Source organism: Clarias gariepinus, chromosome 16 (assembly GCF_024256425.1).
Source record: "Clarias gariepinus isolate MV-2021 ecotype Netherlands chromosome 16, CGAR_prim_01v2, whole genome shotgun sequence".
In the NCBI taxonomy this organism is placed as follows: Eukaryota; Metazoa; Chordata; class Actinopteri; order Siluriformes; family Clariidae; genus Clarias; species Clarias gariepinus.
The window spans coordinates 24,709,395-24,725,478 of record NC_071115.1 but is presented as its reverse complement, the minus strand read 5'-3'; positions in this window follow the sequence as shown (position 1 = coordinate 24,725,478).

The following is a 16,084-nucleotide window of genomic DNA, read 5'->3' as shown; positions in this document are numbered from 1 at the left end:
GCTGGGGTCAAGATTGCAGGAATAGTATTTGCAGTTACCACATACGGAAATTTCAGTTTGTGCTTTTTTGCACTGGTAGACAAACTCGTCTTCTGTGTTAACATTGACGGTTGTGACAATGACCAATGAAATGCTACATGTCACTCAATTCATTTCCTTTGCCTAATTCTTCCCTTCAATTCTCAGTTCCATCAGTGATGAACATGATGAAAGGTTGCATCAGGACAATACTACAATGGAAAAGTGTCAACATCAAGGCAACGGGAATCTGTCAGTTCATGCTGACTGCTATTGGACACTGAACCCTGATGCACCGGTCATTAAATGCAAACAATAATCCGGAGCTAAACACTTTTCATTCTGTTGAACTTTTAGAGCATATGAGAAACATGAATAATATTAAATAAATTATTGCCAATTAACTAATAACTTAATGATCTGTTTTTCAAAATTTCCACATGATGCAGCCAAACCAAATCTGTATTTGTGTTTATTCACAAGGTGCCGATCACAATCAGCAAAAAAATTTCAGGAAGCAAAACTTTACGAAAAATTTGTTGTGCAGCGTAATGAGACGACATTAGACCAGCTAGCTAGTGGGGGAGTGGGGAGGCGGAGCAATCGTTCCTGGGTTCTGTACAAATTAATGGCAATAATGTGAAAGTCGCCTTGGATAAACTGATTGGATTCGAATATTCAACCATTCAAACAAACAAACAAACAAACAAACAAACAAACAAACAAACAAACAAAGTTTAGTCTTTTTAGCCATTTCCTTATACAGTAAATATTCATACCAGGCCAACTGTAAAGTCAAGGTTCCCACCAACTGAAACGCTTTTGTTGCAACCAGTTAAAGTAAAAGCTTTACTGCTGAGTTTTAAAGCAGTGATGCTTGAGACTCCTTCCAAAAATGTTAAAACAAGCAACACCTCCTTACAGAAAACCTGCTAATCTGCTTATGTTTCAGAAGTAAGCTGTCACTATAGAAACAATAACTAAAACATAAAATATGAAGTATAGCTATTAATATGCTCTAAACATGTCATTTTCCATGCGGTTCGCATAACAGCTAGTGTTAATGTTTAAAGCAATGCCATTTCTGCACCTGCACCTGTATATATTTAGTGTGATAGTTGAATCTGTTTCCATATTCAGATTTAAACTGGAGGTTGGTTTAAGATTTTTTTTCAAAGCCCTGAAAACTCATCTAATATATAAATAAAAAAACATCTAAATCAAATTCAAATCTTTGTTTGTCATGTACACAAATCATACTCAGTATAGAAGTATGTAAAATGTAAACGTTAAAGTATAAAAAAATTGATATGTTTGGAATTTATAAATTATAACAGTAATTTGCAGAACATCAAATTATTCTATTTTTTAGAACATTATCTGTTTGTTACATATAAAGCATTCACATTGGTAACATGCCTAACACACACACACACACACACACACACACACCAAACTAATTGAACCACAATAGATACTGATGCGCTTAGCTAAGTGTGGAAGAAATGCCTGCAGGAATTCATGTTTTTCTTCCCATACACTAGGAATACACACATGCACACACACACACACACACACAACACCCACACACATGCGCATGCACTCACACTGTTACACTGAGGAGTAACAGACCCCCCACTGAGGAAACTCATCACCCACTGTGCTCATTTACAACAGATGCTAACAGGCTAAAGCTTCCTTTCACACACTGAGAGAGAGAGAGAGAGAGAGAGAGAGAGAGAGAGAAGGGAAATGGGGGTGAGTAGGAAAAAAAGAGAGAAAATGATGGGGGGATGGAAAGGGGAAATGTAGAGAGGCGAAAAAAGGATGTGCGTTCCTTTTTCCTATTTTATTTTATCCTTATATATCTTTTAGAATGAATTTAATATGGTCAATATGTTGTGATTTAAATTGACTGAATATATATAAAGGGAGAAGAAAGAAAGGTATAAAGTAGGAGAGAGAGAGAGAGAGAGAGACTTGGATAAATACCACCTTCCTTTCACAAGAGAAGTGACATGAAAAGGTAAGGCGAGGGATAAAAAGAAAGAAGGATTGCATGGAATAAAATCATACAGCAATAAAGAAGGCTGGAGAAAAAAGAAATTAGAAGACAAGGTGAGATGTAAAGAATGATAGAATGAGCAAATGATTAGGATGAAAAACATCCAAGACCTTTTCACTCCAACTGAGGGATATGAAAAATAAATGAAATTGTGTGTGTGTGTGTGTGTGTGTGTGTGTGTGTGTGTGTGTGTGTGTGTGTGTGTGTGTGTGTGTGTGTGCGCGCGTGTGTATGTGCACGTGTACGCGTCAGCATGGGGCCATGTCCCAAATTGATGTCAGTGTTTCCTGTAGTGAGAAGGTGATTAGGCTGCACCTGTTCACCTTTTTCACTCCACTGACACACACACACACACACGCACACACACACACACACACACACATAGAATCTAGAGAGAGACAGAGAGAGAGAGAGAGTGATGATTTACTGGTGTGTGTGTGTGTGTGTGTGTGTGTGTGTGTGTGTGTGTGTGTGTGTGTGTGTGTGTGTGTATACCAGTTAATCATCACGATAAATACATATTCATTAATGTAGTTCAAAGTTTTAAAATAAGTTTTATTTTTTTTAAAGTTATCACTGTTATTCTTCACCTTTATAATCAGACAGCTATGCTACACACAACTTAGTGCCACAGAAACACAAGATAGAATAATTTCATGCTGAATTAGGCACAAACTACACACACACACACACACACACACACACACACACACACACACACACACACACACACACACACACACACACACACACGTACAAACTTGAGCAATCTTCTGACATGTCTCTTAGGCTTAAAATTATTATAAATGTACAGTGTTGCACAGCTATAATAATTAGCTATAGCTGCTACATTAACCCATGAGAATTACGGTAATTAAGAGATGACATCTCGGGGCTGTTCATTTCCTCTGACTCGGAAATTAATCATTTTTGTGGCAGCACTACATCTATGTTAACAAGCAATGGTCAGGATTATGAAGAGATGAGGTTGCAAGTGCAGGTTTATATTTATTCAACATGATGAGGTCTACAGATAAGTGGGAAAAGGCAAAAGGGGGAAGCAAGGTTATCTTTAAAGCAGGAACAGGGGGCAACACTGAGGAGGGCGGGTACCTCCTCACTTGATTTAGAGGGCAACACAGCCTGGACACAGGAGGCTTTCTTTTCGTTCTCTGGCTTGGATTTCACCAGGAAGGCCATCAAATCATCCTCAGATGTGCACTCAACAGAGAAAGGGGTATGACTGGAACTGGGCATAGGAGGCTTTTTGGCTTCTTTCTGTTGGGTGCCTCATTAGCCTCTGGTTGGATATTAGCTGGAGAGGCAGTATCATCAGGGGAGGATGGCTGGGGAGGCCACTTACTGGCTTCAAGTGGGAGCCTGGCTTGAATATAATGCGCCGATCAGCCTCCATCTGATGCTTGGCCATGCAGACCTCCACAGAGAACGGGGTCACCATAATGACCTCAGCATCGAACTGGGTTGTGGAGGTTACCATGTTGACCTCCACTTGAAATGGGACAGTGGATGGCCTCATTTTGACTTCCACCAGGAGCTGGCTATGGAGTTTGTCTCACTCACCCTCACTGGGAGCAGGGCTGTTGGAGCAACGTTCCCCCCACCCACTAGCGTACCAACTTTATGTCCCCACTTCCACCCAACTACTGCAATCACACCAACATTATGAGTCATACTCATAATAAATAATAAATACCCACCAAATAAATAAATAAATAAAAATAAAATAGAAATAAATAGATAAAACTATTTTTAACAGATTAAGCAGAAATAAATCAGATTAATAATATCCCCTTGGTTTTCCTGGCTTACCCGTTTCTGGGTGATTAGGCTCTCTGCCCAGGTGAGGGCTTCTTCTTGCTGTGTATGTGTTAAAGGAGTCCCCCCCCCCCCCCCTTTTTTTTATGATAGACGGCATTTTTTTGTGCACCTGCACATGAATTTATTACTGTATGGGAATCAGATGTCATATTCATTACTATATGACCATTTTGACCAGATGGAGACGTCCAAAATATATAAAAAAAAAAAAAAAAGATTGAAAAAGTTTCCCATTTGGTTGCTGAGGTTAGGTTTGATGTAGACAAAGAATTATATATGTACACTAACAGATAAGTACTGTAAATGAAAAACCCTCACAAGGCTTTGTGTGTGTATGTGTGTCTGTGTGTGTTAGTGGGGTCTTGGAAACTTAAGTTTGTACCTAAAGCACAAAAACAGAAGGATGAATAGAAGAGAGACATTTGATCGGCCATTTCCGCACTGTGACATTCAGAAAAGCCTTGTAATTATACACTTACACACACACACACACTTTCTTCCAGGTGCCTCTTTTCTTGTCTCACCTGTGTTTGGCGTGCTTCCTCTCAGTATTGGGTCTCTCAAACACACCTTACACTGAATAAGCTTTGAAAGATCATGCTATGAGATAATCTAATGCTCAGACATGAATTCACGTGTGTTTGTGTATGTATTAGGGGTATTCGTTGGCAGGTGTGACTGACAGGACAAGTACATAGGACACTTGACTTACTGTACACTACAGGAGTTACCACAGGGGTATAGTGAAGTAAGTGTTTGGAGAGCCTAGAGAAATGAGTTGCCAGGCAACTGAGAATGTTGAGCATAAGCTAGCTATCTTTTTTTAATTTAGAATTGTGCATGCTTAACACAAATAGGTTTGGCAGCTCCCCAGTTTGCTTATCACTTTCAACTCAAAATTCTCCCATAATAACTGACCAAGAGTGAAGTTTCGCTTGAGGGAGCAAACTGGATACAGGATACACTGAAAGTAATTTTTATTGGGTATTTTAATTACTTTTACCACCTCACTTGGCTCAAATGGGGATAAGGTGGAGGTCTGAGACATCTTTGGGGCCACGAATAATTCGGCTTCCAACCATCATCAACTACTTAAATGCCTTATTCAAGCTTTTCCACTTCTCCTTGGTTTGAAAGCTTGGCCAAATGCTAGTGAGTATCACAGTTTTATGAAGCAGTTCATAACGTTTGTGTACCCTGAAGGATATACAGTGGTGTGAAAAACTATTTGCCCCCTTCCTGATTTCTTATTCTTTTGCATGTTTGTCACACAAAATGTTTCTGATCATCAAACACATTTACCTATTAGTCAAAGATAACATAATTGAACACAAAATGCAGTTTTTAAATGATGGTTTTTATTATTTAGGGAGAAAAAAAACCAAACCTACATGGCCCTGTGTGAAAAAGTGATTGCCCCCCTTGTTAAAAAATAACTTAACTGTGGTTTTTCACACCTGAGTTCAATTTCTGTAGTCACCCCCAGGCCTGATTACTGCCACACCTGTTTCAATCAAGAAATCACTTAAATAGGAGCTACCTGACACAGAGAAGTAGACCAAAAGCACCTCAAAAGCTAGACATCATGCCAAGATCCAAAGAAATTCAGGAACAAATGAGAACAAAAGTAATTGAGATCTATCAGTCTGGTAAAGGTTATAAAGCTATTTCTAAAGCTTTGGGACTCCAGCGAACCACAGTGAGAGCCATTATCCACAAATGGCAAAAACATGGAACAGTGGTGAACCTTCCCAGGAGTGGCCGGCCGACCAAAATTACCCCAAGAGCGCAGAGACAACTCATCCGAGAGGCCACAAAAGACCCCAGGACAACATCTAAAGAACTGCAGGCCTCACTTGCCTCAATTAAGGTCAGTGTTCACGACTCCACTATAAGAAAGAGACTGGGCAAAAACGGCCTGCATGGCAGATTTCCAAGGCGCAAACCACTTTTAAGCAAAAAGAACATTAAGGCTCGTCTCAATTTTGCTAAAAAACATCTCAATGATTGCCAAGACTTTTGGGAAAATACCTTGTGGACCGACGAGACAAAAGGTGAACTTTTTGGAAGGTGCGTGTCCTGTTACATCTGGTGTAAAAGTAACACAGCATTTCAGAAAAAGAACATCATACCAACAGTAAAATATGGTGGTGGTAGTGTGATGGTCTGGGGTTGTTTTGCTGCTTCAGGACCTGGAAGGCTTGCTGTGATAGATGGAACCATGAATTCTACTGTCTACCAAAAAATCCTGAAGGAGAATGTCCGGCCATCTGTTCGTCAACTCAAGCTGAAGCGATCTTGGGTGCTGCAGCAGGACAATGACCCAAAACACACCAGCAACTCCACCTCTGAATGGCTGAAGAAAAACAAAATGAAGACTTTGGAGTGGCCTAGTTAAAGTCCTGACCTGAATCCTATTGAGATGTTGTGGCATGACCTTAAAAAGGCGGTTCATGCTAGAAAACCCTCAAATAAAGCTGAATTACAACAATTCTGCAAAGATGAGTGGGCCAAAATTTCTCCAGAGCGCTGTAAAAGACTCGTTGCAAGTTATCGCAAACGCTTGATTGCAGTTATTGCTGCTAAGGGTGGCCCAACCAGTTATTAGGTTCAGGGGGCAATTATTTTTTCACACAGGGCCATGTAGGTTTGGATTTTTTCTCTCCCTAAATAATAAAAACCATCATTTAAAAACTGCATTTTGTGTTTACTTGTGTTATCTTTGACTAATAGTTAAATGTGTTTGATGATCAGAAACATTTTGTGTGACAAACATGCAAAAGAATAAGAAATCTGGAAGGGGGCAAATAGTTTTTCACACCACTGTAACTGTTGAGACTTGATCAGTTGGGATCTCTTTTAGGATCTCAATGCTGGAGATTACCTGAAACAGTGCCTGTTTACGCTGACATCATCCACAGCACAGCTACTTCTACTAGGGATCTCAGATAGAAAGACTAACCTAAACTTTGTACACATTGTTTGAAAGAGGATCTCAGTAAGGGAAAGAGGGTACAGTGGTGTATTTAAGGATTTTAGTGAATTCCCAAGCAGATATTCATGGCACGATTCACATTATTCAGTTTCATAAGATAAATCAAGGAGCCAATGACTGGGTCAAATTTCTATCGCTAGAATGACTAGACTCATCTTATACAACTAAATATTAATGATTGTATTATCAGCGAAAAAGTGGGAAGCAACAAGTGCAGCCCGATCTCAACGTTTTTGCCCATCCACCTTGTGGGTAAAAGGCATTCTTACATGTTTGGTCATGTGGCCCTTTCATAGTCAGGTAAGTCCTGTCGAGACCCACCTTGTCCTAAATCAGCAGCAAGCTAACTAATCCTAGTCAATTAGTTCCCATAATTGCTGGGTAGGAAAGGTGGGGGACAGACTACATTTGGCTGTTGTGCGCATCCCTGCATATATACTTAACCTTCTCCATCTAAGTAGCATGTTTCTAGAATTGTTTTTGTCATTAGGTTTTAACGGATCACAACCTGTGTGAAGCCTAAATTAATTATACCCTCTTGAGTACCAAGCAGTAATCAGTATTTCATCTGGAAGTGGGTTGTTCGCAGACCAGCTTGGGATCACAGTTTGTTCCCAGTTCTCATAGTCACCTACTCCAGCTAACATTTTTCTAGAATTGGATCTGTAATCAGGTTTTAATGGATCACAGTCTGCGTTTAGCCTGAATTCATCAAGGCCTACTGTATATCCCCGCTTCAGTGCCAACAAGTACTCGAATTTCATCTGAAATTGGGTTGTCTGCAGGGTAGCTTGGGATCCCAGTTTGTGCCGAGTTCCCATAGCTGCCTTACCTTAGTGGCACTTGTCAGTCAATGGCCTGCTCTAACATCAATGTTGCCAGTCCATGGGGTACCACTAAATGCTGCAGTTTTTTAAAATGTGACTAGGAGGTACACAAAATTTCTAAATGATTAGCATTTATAAAGGTCCACAAACCAAGGACCACATTCCTGGGTCTATGTGGCTCATGACCACCTGCCCTTGCCTGGGTCTAGTGCTTCCAACCCAGCATCTAACTCATCAGCATTAAGCCCAAACTGAGGCCACTAGGGTGACTTGAAGGTAAGTCTGCTTCTCCAGTTCCAATGCGGAGGACTGCCATTGGTCCTTTGGTGACAGTCTGAACTATCCAAATATGGCTTGACCCAGCTGATCCAGTTGGGAAATCACTCGGTAAAACCTGAGTATAGAGCCCCTACTTACTCTTTGCCCTGCTACAGTACATACTGAGGCTATACTCTTTAGCATATCCTCATATGTCTTTGTATCATGGGCTCATTGCTGGTCTAGCAAGAGATGGGAAAAGTGTGTTACAGGGCTTTTAGGACTGCTTGATCCACATCATGCTCATTTGGGATTCTATCTGGGTTAGGATTAGATCCTTGACTGCGTTACAGGGCAGGACCTCACATTAACTGTATAAGCTTGGTAGCTCTCCAACGTGTTAATCAATGTTCCAGGAAAAAGAAGAGGGAAAGAAAACATCACATTAATTCCCTGGAAAAAAAAAAAAAAACAGGCCTATAGTGTGCAGTGCCAATCATTACACCTGTAGCTCATCCCAGAAACACCGCCCTCCTGCTGCAAACTCAGACTAAACCATGTTCTCACCTGCTACACACTGACTGAGTCAGTCTCAGGTGTTGGTCGTTAGCACCTAGAGAGATACTCTGGTATGATGATGTCAGGACTTTATGTGACACATTTGTCCTTCAGCAGGTATTTCTCAGCCATGTGGATCATTGCAGACATGTTTAGACACACACCAGGCAAAGACACATCACCCAGCTTTGAACCCATGGATGATAAGCACAAAACCACAACGGCACTGTGTTTGTTTTACGACTGTGCAGCGGAGGTGATCTGTACTGTAGCACACAGAGACGGTCTTTAGTCATTGTTTCTTTCCTTTAATCATGACTTGGTAGATAATAATCTCTCTCTCTCTCTCTCTTGCACACACACACACACACACACACACACATACACTCTGTTTGCATTTTTGTATTTGTATATGGAGCTTGTGATTCTGTGGGCAGGAGTGTGACGCATTGACCTTTTGAATCGCATGTTAATGGGGGAGGACCTGTTCTATAAGATGCTGTGTGTGTGTGTGTGTGTGTGTGTGTGCTCTGATTGAGCTGAATAGGTTGTCAACGTGAGGGTCACAGAGGTTAGAGGTCACTCACACATGGTCCACAAGGTGATTTGGACCCAAATTAATGTGCACACAGAGGGAGAGAGAGAGAGAGAGAGAGAGAGGGAGAGAGGAAGAGAGAGGGAGAGAGAGAGAGGAAGAGAGGGAGAGAGAGAGAGAGAGAGAGAGAGAGAGCATTTAAGAGTGATGGATATATAATCACAGGAACAGTTTGGAGCGAGGGACAGACTGGTCATTCTCAGCTCCGCCCATTCTTTCCCTTGTGACATCACTCTTCGGTTGACACAGTAACTGGAAGAACAGAGGCTTGTCCTTAGCTGAACTAACTATAACACACACAGACACACACACACACACACACACACATGCACACATACACATACGTACACAAACAGGGTGATGCCAAGGCATTCCTAAATGTCCCTTGATAGCTCTCTCTCTCTCTCTCTCTCTCTCTCTCAAACACACACACACACACACACACACACACACACACACACACACACACACACACACACACACACACACACACACACACAACTGTGCAGGAGTCTATAAAGAACATGCACAGTTTCCATGGACACAAACAGGGAAACAGAACGAGATGAATATGATCAGAACCAGCTGCTGGCCGTTTGATACAAAACCCGTTGTTTTGTGTGTGTGTGTGTGTGTGTGTGTGTGTGTGTGTGTGTGTGTGTGTGTGTGTGTGTGTGAGTGAGAGAAAGAGAGAGAGAGAGAAAGAGAGAGTAGAGCCAAGTGCTGAAAGCTGCTTACGGTGCTCTTGGCTAAGCTTCATCTGCAAACATATTAGTGCTTAAAAAGTAGACCACGCACACACACACACACACACACACACACACACACACACACACACACACACACACACACACACACACACACACACACACACACACACACACACATTTGTCTGCATACACAAATCACCTGGTTTATTTAATTGTGTGTGTGTGTGTGTGTGTGTGTGTGTGTGTGTGTGTGTGTGTGCATTAAAATATTTTTCATCATTATCTGTGTCACAAATAGTAGCACACACACACACACACACACACACACACACACACACACACACACACACACACACACACACACACTTTCCAGTAATCATATACTTTATAAGTAAAGCCACACCCACATCAAAAGCCACTCTATAGTCATCTATCTACTATATCATACACAGTTAAACTCACACAACTCCCTGTCTCTGTCTGTCTCTATGTGTGTGTCTCTCGCTTTGCCACGTGCACTTCAGCACAGAGGAATATAATTATGGCTGCTGCCGCAAAATGAGAGAGAGAGAGAGAGATGGAAGGAGAGCTGTGTTTGATTCAGGATGCAGTTGATAGAATTGATCATTTATTTATTGTTTTTTTCCGTCTTTAATATATAATTTCAAAATCTCTTTCTTCTTCTACGTGGCTATATCTTCACTGCTAATAACTTGGAACAAATGATGTATTTGAGGAATTGTTAACAGGAGCATTTTACAACACATACTGTTCAAGTTAGAAATGAAAAAAGTTGCTATCTTTATGTTTGTGTAATTGAATGTATACTATGATTCTCTAATATGAAACTTGATTGATTGGCTTGCAATTGCATGACTGGCCAATCATAACCCCCCCTTAAACACCAAGAAGACAAGACAAGACAAGAAAATTACTTCTTATGAATAAGTTTCATTTTATATTAATGACCAAAAAAAAGTTGGAATGCACAGAAAAAAACAAAAATAAATAAAACTAGCTACTCAATTAGGACGTATCTGACAGCACAGCACCCTCCAACTGGAGCAAAGGGGCCTTTCCAACATTCCCGAATTTGATCCTAAACCAGTACATTCTCAAGGTTGTATGTAGGAAATCCCAGGGAGATCGTCAGGAATTGAGTCAGAGCATCGGCATGTTTTTTTTATTCTGAAAACTGGAAATCTATTTGCTGAGTGAAAAACGTTGTAGCAATGAGTAAGTTATTTGAAGGTGGATCGTAGAAGTTCTTCAGGAACTTGTGAGGGGTTAATGCATCAGATTCCTGTGACATTCTCAAAAGTCACAATTTTAACTCACATTTCGTCATAAATTACATTACCACTGTGGTCCTGCTTTAAGTGCGCCCTCACGATCATGTGGCGACATATGGTGACCATATTGGATGACGAATCGATTCCCACACCATGCGGCGCTACAGTGGCTAACTGCGCTAGATGGCTGCATTTCATATTGATATCTAGTGCACTACAGTATGTACTGTAGCACTACTGTAATGGGACAATGCTTTATATCCACAAGTGCACTTAAATAGGAAAGCTAAAATCTATCTAAGGCTCGGCTATGAACTGTTCACTAAGCGCTTCTTTCTTGTTAGCTCAGCTGAGGTAGATGTTCATATGAAAAATCCCAAAATAGGGGGATCCTTGTGAGCTGACAAGTTTTGACAAATCAAAGCAAACTGTGAGGTGTTGTGGGTAAATCTGAAGGAAAAGAATATCATAGACCATGTGAGTGCTTTGTAAGCACATCGTCAAATGTAGTAGGTAACTCATGGCTAATTTATAGGAGATTGAAGCGTGCAATGTGTCGAGCCACCAAGAACAGACAAGAATTTCAAATTTCATTCCGCAATGTGGAATTCTCCATCTCCACTTTGGTTGGGAGTTATTGCCACATCCCCTGTACAGTCCTGACCTCGCTCCAAGTCATTCCCCTTATTTGGGTCATTAAAGGAGTTCCTGGGAGGCCAGTGTTTCTACCTTGATGGGATCCAGGAGTAAATGTGTTTTCGTAAATGTGTTCTGTTATTTTGTGCCATCAAAAGTCCGGCTTTGACTTGAATGCGTCTCATATTTCTAACAAGCATATACAAACATTGCATTAATCTCCAGCAAACTAGATTAGATTTTAAACCTCACTCTCTCTCACACACACACACAAATAAAAAAATCAATAAGAAAGCTTTTGCTTCAGAAAGTATTTAGTCAAACAAGGAAAGAAAAAAAAAACCCTGGTAAGTGCTATCCAAAAACCACTTCGCTGGCTCCCGATCGTCTACGGAATTGATTTCGAAGTAGTTTTATTTGTTTACAGAGCTCTTCACGCAGCTGCTTTCCAATGTATTTCAGTCTCGCTGTTTGTGTACGGCTCTCAGGTTAAGGAAGATTTAAAACCAGTTAGAGAGCAATACAAGAAAGCGATTTGAGTCGTTATGGTGCAACTGGGTGTAGAATTCGATTTGACAATCTGTCTGGTCTTAAAAGCTTATTTCATTTGTAGGCGTTTAGTTAGATATCTAAGCACATCAAATCATTTTAGTGTCTTTTTTTTTTTTACTTCTGTATTTTTATGTGGAATCTTCTGTAATAGTAATAAAATTCGTATTTGTTGTTGTTGTTGTTGTAATGGTGTACTTGGGTCTAGATGCATCTTGTTGAGCTTCTTTGTTGGCTCACACCCTCACCCTCACACTCACACTCACACAAATCCACTTGGCCTCCAACGGGAAACAACATGCAATTCATCATACAGATAAATCCTAAGCGAATCAATGGTTGCTAGGCGCACAGGTATGTGTGGCTTTGTGTGTGTGTGTGTGTGTGTGTGTGTGTAGTGATTTGACTAAAAAAAAAAAAAAAGCTTCCCAAGGCCAGTGATTTATCAAGAGGAGATATGGTCCGGCTCAGAGAGACGGGAAGGCGGATGGAGAGATGAACAGAAACAAAGAACCAGAATTGAAGTAGAGCGAGCGAGAGAGGGAAACAGAATACAAAAAAGGTACGGAGAAAGAAAAAGACCAAAAAAAAAAGAAATATGAAGAAATACAGCGATCAATAGAAGGGAGAGAGAAAGAACTCCATAGATAGCTACACTGTATATAGAAAGGGAAAGGACTGAAAAAAAAACAGACAAAAAGAGCAAGAAAATTCCCCATGTGCAGTTACTGAAGATATCTGCAGATCCTTTTCAGTGGAAGTGTGTGTTTTTGCAAGATACGCTGACTATCCTGTCACTGTGCAGAGCGTTATCGCGTCAACATCACACTCCTGTTACACATGCTCGTTTTTTTTAACACACACACACACACTTTTTTATCAAACATGCATCTCTTACATTTTCACCTTGTTCCAACAAGTCACAAAAGTGTTTGACTCCCTTTATTTTACAAACACACACACACACACACACACCATTTTTATGAATGGTTCCATTATCAACCCTAGAAAACATGTTCATCCATTCATACCCATTGTATTTTGCACACACACACACACATATATACATATACATATATATATATATATATATATATATATATATAAAGTAATGGAATACCTGGAGAGCTTATTAAAGGCTTACATCAAAACTTTGTGGCATTAAGAGGCTTTATGTGACAGACAGACTGATAGTTACGTCTTAAACATTTCATTAAACGGACTATATCAGAAACAGTTGTCAAAATTTACTAAAAGAAAAGCAATAGTTTGTTTTTGGCCGCTTCGATTAAGCTGATTCATGGCTTGACAAGGCTCAACCGGTAAAGGGCAACTATTATGCAAAATTCGATTTGTGGTTTCCAATGTGTGTGTTTCCATAAAAATATCAGGAAAAAAAAACATTCCCTCCACATTTTTGCTTCTTTTTCCATCGCTGTATTGGCCTGGGCCTAAAACAAGCCAAATACTGTAGATTTTCCCCCCTAACGTGAACCCGTGTAAAAAGACACCCTCCCCCGGCTTGTTGCTCATCTCGGCTGTTCCCTGGAGGACTGCAGATCAGCAACAGGCTCTCAGGTTGGATCCTGAGATCTAAGATCTGCCCATAGAAGCATAGGTTTCCTCTGGGTTCCTTGGTTTCCCCATAGCTTCATAAAAAAAAAAAGAATAAAAAAAAAAAGATATCTTAAGCTGAAATGTGCCAGTGTGTGTCTGCAGGTATCCTGTAATGGACTGGTGCACCTGTGACCCTGAGCAACCAAAGATGTGAGAATGAATTTAATTATATATACACCACCATGCAAAAGTCACACCCTAGGCACCTTGGGTTATCAATGAAAATTGACCAAAAAAATATAAAAAAATATTATGTGTTTACTAATAAATTAGTAACACATAACACATTAGTAACACATAAAAAATATTGTGTTTACAAAATAAAATGTTACAGAAAAATATTTGTATGCCAGAAAAGAAAGCAGTACATTATACAAGAAAAAAACCTTTCAAACAAAATAAAAAAAAAAGGAACCTGCTGGATGTGCATGCAAAACAAGAGCAAGTGCAACAGTCGAAAGTCCTCCGAAGAACTGTGGGTGGTTGTGCATGATGCTTAGTAAAACTAAGTAGCTAATTTTCTTATAAAAACTGCACAAATTGTACTCAAGACTAAAGCATCCTCAAATCGTTGTTTCATTAATTACTGTTGGGTCTGCTTTTTTAGGCTTGGTTTGTATTTTGAAGGCATATCTTAAAATTCTACCTTCGAAATGTTATTTACCTTCAAAAGGAGGCAGTCCATCAGGGACAAACCGAATCAAGGAGAGCAAAGAGCTTCAGCAGTAAAGCAAAGGTGTTTATTAAGCACTTTAATATACGTCAGGGAGAAGAAAAAAAAAAAACGGCTTAATATAATACAAAAGAAAAGAATTGAAGTTTAAATGTACATGGTCAAGCTATTTACAATCTCCAATCTGACACTTCTTTCATCGAACCCCGAGGTTGAGATATTACACAAAACAGACAGACAGACATGCAGGGTGGAGGGAACAGAAAACCAAAACCAAGAAGCAACACTGCAGGTCAACAGATGGCTTAACATTTCTGAATACTGTCCAGAATTCCTTTTTAAAAGACTTCTTTCTCTCTCTTTGAATGAAAGGCTCTTGTTTAGACATCCTGAGCTTTCAACTGTCTTTATTTATCTTTTCTATTATGCAATTATTTATTTATTTATGTATTAAGTTATGTTTTTTTTTTGCTATCATCTTTCTTTTATCCTTCAGCTCTCACTGCCAGCAGCGTAAAACGAAGCGCATGACACACATTAACTCGTACAGATTCACTCGCTCTCATGTTAGTGCTTCAACTTTGGCATGACGAGAACACATTTCAGATGATGCCCTGAAACGAAAAACATGAACGTTGTATGTTAACAGAGGGGGAAAAAAATGTCCAGACGCTTCGCCATTGTTGTTTATCTTCTGGTTGTTGAGTTTTTCTGTTTCGTGTTGAATCAGCTTTAGCATAAGGACAGGATTGTAAAAATAGACGAAACCTAGTTGAAGACTGAAAACTTGCTTATATGTTGGAATTCTCACACTGATAGAATTAGAATTTAGCTTTAGTGTATTTTCCATACTATAAGACATGCATACTAGGTTAAAATAAAGTCTATATGTTCCTTCCATTCTTGAAAGAACAATAAAAACACAAAAATAAGCTTGAAAGTATTCAATCAGCATCTGGTGTACAACGTTTATTTCTTCATGTTCTTTGAGGCTAATGTACTGTAACTAAATGTGCAAGGTCAATCTACCAAACTCAGTGGTTCTCAGCTCCAGTCCTGGAGGACCACTGGTCCGTATGTTTTAGCACTTTGTCAGCTCCACACTAAACATTAAAATATGCAAGGCAGTGGTTATCCAGGAAAAAAGTTGAAAACCACAGATCTATCTCATCCACAGATAACAAAAGTTGAAGGGATAGTTCAGGTTTCAAGTCTGTCTTAAATAAAAATTTAGGCATGTACAGTAAGTACATTACTGTAGGTCATTTTAAACTTCCCTGATCTGCACAGCGACCAAAAAAATGTGTTACCTGGAATGCAAATACAATGTAAGTGTTTAGGGCCAAATTCTACAACCCTTGTTCCATGCATTTACTGAATTTGTGTATTTAGTACAAATTCAACTTAGTTTCACTAGAACTAGCTGTATTAACTGTGAAAAATACCAACTCA